Here is a 7,833-nt window from a genome sequence, read left to right as displayed (position 1 = left end):
CTACCCAGACAATGTATAAACAAATGCTTATCTTGACTTTTGTGAACCACTTAAGTAACAATCAGAATGTCAAAAGTCCCCTGGCCCTCAGAATATCTGGAGCCCCTCACCCTCATCTTCGCCCAAGAATCCACTGGAATGTCTGGAGCCCCTCACCCTCATCTCCACCCAGGAGGTGATTTACAGAATCCACTAGCCCTCAGAATGTCTGAAGCCCCTCACCCCCACCCCTGCCCCTCACCCTCACTCCCGAGGTGGTTTTAGGGGTATAAAAGGTCTTGACACCCTCCTTTCGGGGCCACGGGTTGGAAAGACGTGAGTCCTCCGTGGCCGCTGGCAATAAAGACCCTGTAATTTGGCATACTTTTGTATTGGTGTTGACTTTCTATGTTTGGGCCAGTACAACACAACAATCCTGCATGTTCTGCACATGTACCCCAGAACCTAAAGTGCAATAATATATATATTTAAAAAAAAAAAAGAAAGTAAATGAGATACTCCATTAAATTTTGGTGAATTTTGTTCTTCCCTTGCTTATGTTTAATAAATATTACACAGAAGGAAGCTTCAAAAAGACAATGCAGATTTTCACAAGTGGAAAAGAATATTCACAGTTCTATGGCTATCAATTTCTCTGACAAATCACCCAAGTCCAGTGGAGTTATTCAAATATGTATCAGAACAGATTATTAGTTCTTTGGAAAAATGAGCCAAAGAGCACAGAAGAGTGGAATTATATTTTTTGATCCTCTCCTTGATCATGTTCTCGGCTGAGCTAACCCTTTTATTTTCTTTCCATATCTTTCTCAAAAGTTAAGAGAAAAAAAATACAGGTCAATCAATATTGACTTTGAAGATGAAAAGCTCTTAACTTTCTTAGAGTACATCTTTTAAGCTGATGCCACTGAAATGAGAATACCTGAGCCCTCCACCCCACATTCAGAAAGCTTTTATCTTTATTTACTACCAGTTAAATCGTTTTGAATAATTGACGATTAGAAATAATCAGCTGAGTTGTTGGGAAATCCAGCTGTAGTATTTTTGTCATCACAATGTCAAAATTGTTGGACTAATGAAAAAACTCATCATCTTTTTAAATTTTGCTTGTTCTTATTAACCAGTTGGATTAAACCATCCACTTAAGAAAAAAGCTAGTTAGGAGTGGGAACTTTTGGGTCACACTGCCTGGCTTTGAATTCCAATTATACAGTCTCTCATTGGTGAGATTTTGTAGTTTATTTAAATTTTCTGAGCCTCAGCTCCCTCATCTATAGAATGGAGATAGTAATATCTGTCTCTTATTGTTGTTGTAGAAATTAAATGAAATAATGCATGTAAAGTGCTTGGCAGTGCTGGCGTATTGCAAGTGCTCAATAAATAATAATTATCATCATCATTATGCAGCTGATTGGGCATCAGAGACCTGCAGCCACTGATGAAGTCACTTCTGTAAGGGGAAAAGTCAGAGTGCATGTTTTTTCAAGGTTGCTATTTTGCAAACTTTAATATTAATGCACTCAATTCAAGATGAGCTTCAGAAAAATTAGATAGCTGAAGAGGAAAATTACCTAATCAACAATGCAATTTAAAAAGGTTGCTTCAAATTACACCAAATGCTAAAACTGAACGGTTAGGGAATAAGAATATGAATATGTCATGTTCTGGATTATTTCATCTTCTCATTTGCACCCCACATACACTTTCTTAAAAAAATATTGGTGACTAGAAGTTCTTTCAGTGATATGGGAAAGAATGTTTTATATGTAAACTATCTCTTTGAAACTGATTACAACTTTTACAAAGAGATTTAAACATATCAGAAGTTTCCAAGCAGTTGAACACAAAGAAATACAAGTTCAGGGTAAAATATTTTAATATAATCACTTCTACCGTCAGGTAAAGACATGTAGGTATTTGATTTAAGGGGAAAAACTGATGATATTTCTGACCCATTCTAAAGAAACTCATATGAATGAAAGTATTTGAGGGACTACTATTTGATAGATCTTGTATTTAGGACTGTCAAAAATATACTTTATTTCTGAAAGCGATCAAGAGCCTATTCATTTCTTTATTTCATGAAAGTTATTTATTTATTTTACTTTACTACATATTTTCAGGATAATCCACCAGCAGTTTTCATATAAAGGATGATTATTGAAAGTGATCAGTTCTAACTCTGACTGTTTCAGGAGTTAGGCAAGTATAAGGCTGATTTTTCTGCTTAGGCACTACTGGCAGACAGATAAGGGTTTTAGAAGCTTTGTAAGAATTGTGTTTGAGACCTGAAAAAAAATTGTTTTAAGTGGCTCAAAAATACAAGAAAAATGCACAAAAATAATGAATATTAAATCAAATACTCATAGAACATATTTTGTAAATTTTAATGATTCTTTAGTGTCCTAGTCATAAGAATTCTATTCAATTTAAAATCTTGTTTTAATTTTCTTTCCTTGTAAGTATTTTTAAGTATTGGGGATGATTGCTTGTATAAATGAAGTATATTATATTACTTAGAGTTAAATAATTTAGCAAATAAAATTTATAAAATGTTTAAGGATGTTTTTACGGAAAAAAAAAATTTTTAATGAGGGATTTGAGATGCATTTTCCCATGATTGATATGATGAAAGGGGGAATGTTGTAGATGGAAGAGTGATTGCAGTCATCTCAAAAGATCCCTGGGCTGGGTTTATGCTTAGCTGGATATTTCCCTCTACATGACCAGTATGTTAGTGGTTGAGCACCATGACGGGATTAAGGGCTAAAAGCAAAGACAACAAGCTCTATTTGTGCCTGTCTCATCATTAAGTCAATAGAAAATAAACAAAGAAGTTGCTTTTCGGTCAATAATGTCAGCTGGGTACTGTACATTATAATGGTCTGTCAGCTCGGATCCACTTATATAGAAAGATGATAGAGGTGGGGGGAGATGCCGTTTTCATCATTGTCCTGAGAATCGACCTGCTTTTTCTCTGTAACCAGAACAGAAAAAACTGAAGGATAAGTGCTGATTTCTTGAATAACCAGTGGAGCTCAATTATCAAAGGAAACAAAATCCCCAATGTAATAACCAGTTTTAACTTTAGAGGATGTAATAGTTGCCTAGAATCAAGCTAATGCTTCAGATTGGGGAGTGATGATTTCAGAACACACCAATGTGCTAAATTTGCACACTGCAATGAGTTTAATTAATTAATTTTAATAACAAAATCAAGTGCACTGAGTTCATATTTTCTTTTTTTTGAGACGGAGTTTCGCTCTTGATACCCAGGCTGGAGTGCAATGGCGCGATCTCGGCTCACTGCAACCTCCGCCTCCTGGGTTTAGGCAATTCTCCTGCCTCAGCCTCCTGAGTAGCTGGGATTACAGGCACGCGCCACCGTGCCCAGCTAATTTTTTTTGTATTAGTAGAGACGGGGTTTCACCATGTTGACCAGGATGGTCTCGATCTCTTGACCTCGTGATCCACCCGCCTCGGCCTCCCAAAGTGCTGGGATTACAGGCTTGAGCCACCGCGCCCGGCCTGAGTTCATATTTTCTAATTCTAACATAAGACAAGTAGGAGTCAGCTCCTTTATTCCTAATACTAGGTAAAAAATTCGTTCTGGGGCTCTGCTTTGCCTTCTTTTGCTCGTTTTTTCAATGATTATCTATTGAGCCTTTTTAAGTTGCTGGCACAATGCTTGGCGTATAGCAGCGAACCAGTTAGTTAAGCTCCCGTAGCTTCTGGTCATTCACCCTGTGGTGGGCACAAGCAAACAAGCCACCAGGGTGTAAGATAATAAGTTGCTTGGGTTCATGATGGATGATCCACGATGCCCCTGTTGAGGAAATGACTCATAAGCCAATAACTGAAGGCCAAGAATAAGCTGGTCAATTGAAGAGATGAGTAAGAGCATTCCAGGGAGGGGAACAGCAGGTGCAAAGATTCAGAGGTGGGAAGGAGCAGCTCTGTCTTTGGTGAATGGCACAGTAAGGAAAGAGTCAGGAAGAGTAGGGAAACAAAGAGAAAATACAATTCTCTATTTATTTATTTTGCAAATACTCGTTAGGAGACATTTTACAAAGCACTTTTTTGGATAGAAAGAAGATTAAGATGTAATCCTTGCCTTCAACAACAGATAAAGATGATTATTTTATCAGCATAGATTAATTCTATAAATCAGTGGATAAATATATTGTAGCTTTATGTATGGGGTTGATATATATCTCATTTTTTGCGTTGGGGGGGGTTGAGACAGAGTCCCTCTGACACCCAGGCTGGAATGTATTGGTGGGACCTCAGCTCACGCAACCTCTGCCTCCTGGGTTCAAGCTATTCTCCTGCCTCAGCCTCCTGAGTAGCTGGGATTACAGGTATGAGCCACCACGCCTGGCTACTTTTTGTATTTTTAGTAGAGATGGGGTTTCGCCATGTTGACCAGGCTAGTCTGGAACTTTTCACCTCAGGTGGTCCACCCACCTCAGCCTCCCAAAGTGCTAGGATTATGGGCATGAGCCACTGCGCCTGGCCATGTATCTCAAATTCAATTTGTCTAACGAACAGAAAAAAAATCTTTTTAAAGATAGAAATGATTAGATTTTTAAAAATAAAGGTATAGCCACATGAAGAAGCTGAGCAGTTGCCCCAAATTCATAATTAGTTTTGATCTCATGGTCTTAAAAATCTCAAATTTCCACTGTTATGTGACCTCTGAAAGGGGGCTTTTACCTTTCTGTGCCTCACATACATCATCTGAAAATGAAAGATTTGTGTGGAACATAGCTGTTGATTCAAACTGATTCTGGAATTGAATGATGTGTCCACTTAACTGTTGCCAAATAATTACAAAAAATAAAAGGACACATTTTCTAAATGTACTTTGTTTCTGCTTGCTGACATTTTGTTGGGGAAAATTAAAGATTAGAATAGACATAACAATAATAAAAATTTATTGATCTACTACTTTGTCCAGCTGCTGTGGTAAGCACTTTATATGATTTACTAGAGATTTCTTCTATTACTATCTTTTTCTTTTCTTTTTTTTTTCTTTTTTAAATTTTACTTTAAGTTCTGGGGTGCATGTGCAGATCTTGCAAGATTATTCCATAGGTATACACATGCCATGGTGGTTTGCTGCCTCCATCCCCCCATAACCTACATTAGGTATTTCTCCTAATGTTATCCCTCCCCAATCTCCCCACCCTCTGCTAGCCTTCCCCTAGTCCCCTATCCCCCAACAGACCCCAGTGTGTAATGTTCCCCTTCCTGTGTCCATGTGTTTGGTTTTCTGTTCTTATGTCAGTTTGCTGAGTTGATGGTTTCCAGATTCATCCATGTCCCTGCAAAGGACATAAACTCTTCACTTTTTATGGCTGCATAGTATTCCATGGTGTATATGTGCCACATTTTCTTTATCCAGTCTATCTTTGATGAGCATTAGGGTTGTTTCCAAGTCTTTGCTATTGTAAACAGTGCCACAATGAACGTATGTGTGCATGAGTCTTTATAATAGATCAATTTATAATCCCTTGGGTATATACCTGGTAATGGGATGGGTGGGTCAAATGGTATTTCTATTTCTAGATCCTTAAGGAGTCATCACACTGCCTTCCACAAGGTTGAACTAATTTACACTCCCATCAACAGTGTAAAAGTGTTTCTATTTCTCCACATCCTCTCAGCATCTGTTGTTTCCAAGTTTTTTAATAATCACCATTCTAACTGGTGTGAGATGGTATCTCAATGTCGTTTTGATTTGCATTTCTCTAATAACCAGTGATGATGAGCATTTTTTTTTCCTGTTTGTTGGCCACATAAATGTCTTCTTTTGAAAAGTGTCTGTTCAGGCCATCTTGTGGGAAGAGCTGAAGCAGGCGCTCTTGGCTCGGCGCGGCCCGCTGCAATCCGTGGAGGAACGCGCCGCCGAGCCACCATCATGCCAGGGCACTTACAGGAAGGCTTCGGCTGCGTGGTCACCAACCGATTCGACCAGTTATTTGACGACGAATCGGACCCCTTCGAGGTGTTGAAGGCAGCGGAGAACAAGAAAAAAGAAGCCGGCGGGGGCGGCGTTGGGGGCCCTGGGGCCAAGAGCGCAGCTCAGGCCGCGGCGCAGACCAACTCCAACGCGGCAGGCAAGCAGCTGCGCAAGGAGTCCCAGAAAGACCGCAAGAACCCGCTGCCCCCCAGCGTTGGCGTGGTTGACAAGAAAGAGGAGACGCAGCCGCCCGTGGCGCTTAAGAAAGAAGGAATAAGACGAGTTGGAAGAAGACCTGATCAACAACTTCAGGGTGAAGGGAAAATAGTTGATAGAAGACCAGAAAGGCGACCACCTCGTGAAAGAAGATTTGAAAAGCCACTTGAAGAAAAGGGTGAAGGGGGTGAATTTTCAGTTGATAGACCGATTATTGACCGACCTATTCGAGGTCGTGGTGGTCTTGGAAGAGGTCGAGGGGGCCGTGGGCGTGGAATGGGCCGAGGAGATGGATTTGATTCTCGTGGCAAACGTGAATTTGATAGGCATAGTGGAAGTGATAGATCTGGCCTGAAGCACGAGGACAAACGTGGAGGTAGCGGATCTCACAACTGGGGAACTGTCAAAGACGAATTAACTGACTTGGATTAATCAAATGTGACTGAGGAAACACCTGAAGGTGAAGAACATCATCCAGTGGCAGACACTGAAAATAAGGAGAATGAAGTTGAAGAGGTAAAAGAGGAGGGTCCAAAAGAGATGACTTTGGATGAGTGGAAGGCTATTCAAAATAAGGACCGGGCAAAAGTAGAATTTAATATCCGAAAACCAAATGAAGGTGCAGATGGGCAGTGGAAGAAGGGATTTGTTCTTCATAAATCAAAGAGTGAAGAGGCTCATGCTGAAGATTCGGTTATGGATCATCATTTCCGGAAGCCAGCAAATGATATAACGTCTCAGCTAGAGATCAATTTTGGAGACCTTGGCCGCCCAGGACGTGGCGGCAGGGGAGGACGAGGTGGACGTGGGCGTGGTGGGCGCCCAAACCGTGGCAGCAGGACTGACAAGTCAAGTGCTTCTGCTCCTGATGTGGATGACCCAGAGGCATTCCCAGCTCTGGCTTAACTGGATGCCATAAGACAACCCTGGTTCCTTTGTGAACCCTTCTGTTCAAAGCTTTTGCATGCTTAAGGATTCCAAACGACTAAGAAATTAAAAAAAAAAAGACTGTCATTCATACCATTCACACCTAAAGACTGAATTTTATCTGTTTTAAAAATGAACTTCTCTCGCTACACAGAAGTAACAAATATGGTAGTCAGTTTTGTATTTAGAAATGTATTGGTAGCAGGGATGTTTTCATAATTTTCAGAGATTATGCATTCTTCATGAATACTTTTGTATTGCTGCTTGCAAATATGCATTTCCAAACTTGAAATATAGGTGTGAACAGTGTGTACCAGTTTAAAGCTTTCACTTCATTTGTGTTTTTTAATTAAGGATTTAGAAGTTCCCCCAATACAAACTGGTTTTAAATATTGGACATAATTGGTTTTAATACCTGCTTTGCATTTTCACACATGGTCAACTGGGACATGTTAAACTTTGATTTGTCAAATTTTATGCTGTGTGGAATACTAACGATATGTATTTTAACTTAGTTTTAATATTTTCATTTTTGGGGAAAAATCTTTTTTCACTTCTCATGATAGCTGTTATATATATATGCTAAATCTTTATATACAGAAATATCAGTACTTGAACAAATCCAAAGCACATTGGTTTATTAACCCTTGCTCCTTGCATGGTTCATTAGGTTCAAATTAGAACTGAATTACATTTTCAGCTATATTTACTTTTTAAATGCGTGACTT

The 7,833-nt window shown here is 39.5% G+C and overlaps 1 pseudogene; it reads left to right on the top strand.

Annotated features, from left to right (window-relative positions):
- The first annotated feature begins 5,838 nt into the window (after positions 1–5,838).
- Positions 5,839–7,615, top strand: LOC105710541 (SERPINE1 mRNA-binding protein 1-like; annotated as a pseudogene).
- The last annotated feature ends 218 nt before the right edge of the window (positions 7,616–7,833 follow it).

This window comes from Aotus nancymaae, unplaced genomic scaffold (genome assembly GCF_030222135.1).
Source record: "Aotus nancymaae isolate 86718 unplaced genomic scaffold, 86718_ANA_hifiasm-v0.15.2.pri h1tg000015l_0, whole genome shotgun sequence".
Lineage (NCBI taxonomy): Eukaryota > Metazoa > Chordata > Mammalia > Primates > Aotidae > Aotus > Aotus nancymaae.
Note: the sequence above shows the minus strand (reverse complement) of the source record. Positions and strands in the feature narration are given on the sequence as shown.